The sequence below is a fragment of the Suricata suricatta genome, chromosome 2 (assembly GCF_006229205.1).
Source record: "Suricata suricatta isolate VVHF042 chromosome 2, meerkat_22Aug2017_6uvM2_HiC, whole genome shotgun sequence".
Lineage (NCBI taxonomy): Eukaryota > Metazoa > Chordata > Mammalia > Carnivora > Herpestidae > Suricata > Suricata suricatta.
Window position 1 is genome coordinate 1,767,049 of NC_043701.1, and position 3,102 is coordinate 1,770,150.

Sequence of the window (3,102 nt, forward strand, 5' to 3'; positions counted from 1 at the left end):
GCCTGGTTCCACCGGATGCCCGACGTGACTGTCGTATGCGGGGTGCAGGCCGTCACGCTCCGCGAAGTGCCGTCGAGCGCTGCGTGTGGGGCGCTTGGTGCCTCGCGGAGGGCAGAGGGTCGGGCGTTTCGGCGGCCCCGGGGCCAGGTCGGTGCCCACGCCAGCCCCTCCCGCGCCCCGGGGTTGGGGGGCGGCCTCCTGCGGGCGCGGTTGTGGCCCGTTGGGGTTGTTGCCTGGAAACCTCCGCTCACTTTGTTTCCCTTTTCCTACCAGTGACGGTCAGTGCCCCCAAACCGTTGTTTTTTTACATTTTGTCTGATCGTTCACTTGTTGGAGATGAGACCTTAAATCTGGCCCCTTAACCACCATCACGGCCAGAAGCACAAGTCAGTACAAGTTTGTCTTTTGTTTTTTAATGGCCGTGACTCAGTTGTTAATTTAAACTTATGTTTGTACTTTTATTGAATTAAAATTAAGTTGAAAGTACACTGAAAACATACAAAATGCAAATAGTCCTTTTTTGTTGTTTATGTATCCCAATCAGGGGTCAGTGCAGGAGACCCGGTGCTGAGGCAGGCCTTGAACTCAGAAAGCCTGAGATCATGAACTCCAGCCGAAACCAGGTCCCACCAGGCTCAACAACTGAGCCACCCAGGGGGCCCCCACCCCCGCGTTTTTTCCTTTTTTTTTTTTTTTTTTTACTTCTCTCAAAGTAGGTCTAAAGAAGTTACCAAGTTACTTAGAAATTGATCATGAAAGACCTAAAAGGATGTTTGACATAACTTTGGAATAAGTAGTGTTTTATCTGTGAAGCATGATAATTTGAAGCTCCACCTCAGATAATTGTTTTCTTAGTGGAATTAAATTTTCTAAGCTGGCCACTCGTGTTTGGAAGTTTTAAAAAGTAGACTAAAATCCCTTAATAACACATTACAAATAGAATTCAACAGTGTATAAGCATTATGTGCCGCGACCGAATGGAACTTACCTCTGATATACAAGACTTTGTCAGCATTCAAAAACCACTTAATATAACCCATCACACAACAGGTTAAAGAAGAAATTCACATGACCATATCGATAGGTGGAGAAAAAGCATTTGAGAAAATTTCAATACTCGTTCTCAATAAAAACTCTCTGTGCCCAAGAAATGGAGGAGAATCCTTCAACTTGATGAAGACACTGCAAAACCCCCACAGCTAACATCATGCTTAATAGCAAAAACCTAGATGCCTTACCCTCTAGCAAGGCAAGAGTGTCCCTTCCCACCATATTCAACTTCATTCCGAAAGTCCTGGCTGATGTAGTATGACAAGAAAAGGAAATAAAAGTGTATAGATTGGGAATGAAGAAATGAAACTATCTCTGTTTACAGATGGCAAGAGCATCTATATAGGAAATCTTGAAGAGTTGGCAAAACAATCCTGGAACCGATAAACGATTATAGCAAGTTTCCAGGATACAAAAGTCGACCACTTTCTTATAGCTCAGCAACAAACAAGTGGAATTTGAAATTAAAAGCAGAATACCATTTATATTAGCACCAAAAAATGAAATGCTTAGATATAAATCTACTAAAATATGTACAAGACCTGTCTGAGGAAAACTACAAAACTGATAGAAGGAATCAAAGAAGATCTAAGTAAATGAGATATTCCATGTTCCTGGAGAGGAAGGCTCACTGTGTGTAAGATGTTGGTTCTTTCTGACTTGATCTGTGGATTCAACACAGCCAGCAAGTTGTTGACAAACTGATTCTACAGTGTATTTGTTTCTTTTTTTAAAAATTTTAAAATGTTTTAAATTTATTTTTGAGAGAGAGCAAGCGAGTGAGCATGAGCAGGGGAGAGTCAGAGAGAGAGGGAGACACAGAATTTGAAGCAGGTTGCAGGCTCTGAGCTAGCTGTCAGCACAGAGCCTGATGCGGGGCTTGAACCCACAAACCATAAGATCATGACCTGATCCAAAGTCGGACGCTCATCTGACTGAACGATCCAGGCACCCCTGTTTGTTTTTTTTAAGAAACAAATGGGGCACCTGGACGGCTCAGTTGGTTAAGCATCCAACTTCAGCTCGGGGGTCGTGATCTCATGGTTCATGGGTTCAAGCCCTGCGTCGGGCTCTGCGCTGACAGCTTGGAACCTGGAGTCTGCTTCGGAGTCTATGTCTTCTTCTCTCTCTGCCTCTCTCCTGCTTGCGCTCTGTCTCTCTCTCCTAAAAATGAAATAATAAAAAAAAATTTAAACAAACAAAATTAAATCTTCCTGTCTTGTTCTGGCTTCCATGATTTTAATTGAGCATTTTATATGTTTTCATTTTCACTTCTTTCTTAGTATATCAATTATACTTACTTTATATTTATTTTGCAAAGATTTTTAAGTGATCTCTATACCTTATGTGAGACTCAAACTTAATAATTCTGAGTTCAAGAGTCACATGCTCTACCAACTGAGCCAGCCAGGTTCCCCAATTATACTATTATTTTAAAAATTATTTTAGTGGTTGCCTGTGTGTTTACCATATACATTTACAACTAACCTAAATCCAATTTCAAATTCCACAGTACTGCTTCATGGGCAGTGCAGGTATCTTGTAAGAATGTTCCCAGTCTCTGCCTCCTGTTCCTTATAACGTTGCTGTCATTTACTTCACTTACTGTGGGCTTTAATCACTCGATATATGGTTCCTTTTTATTACATTGAACAACAGTTTCTTTCAGCGTGTTTCAAGGTCCGTCCATTGTAGTGTGATTCAGTACCTCAATAATTTTTACAGCTGAGCAATATTCTGCTGTGTGTACCTATACCACAGTTTGTTTATGCATTCATCGATCGATAGACACTTTGTGACTGGTGTCAGAAGCACTACTGTGAACGTGTGTGTACATGTATTTGTGCGTAAACCGAGAAGTGAAATTGCTGGACCATACGGTAATTCTATGTGAACTGCCAAACTGTTTTTCTACAGTAGTTGCACCATTTTATGTTCCCAACAATGTACAAGGGTTCCAATTTCTCTACATCTTCTCCAATACTGGGGTTTCCCACTTTTCCCCATGATAGCCATCCTACTTGTTGTGATGTATGTCTCATTGTGGATTTG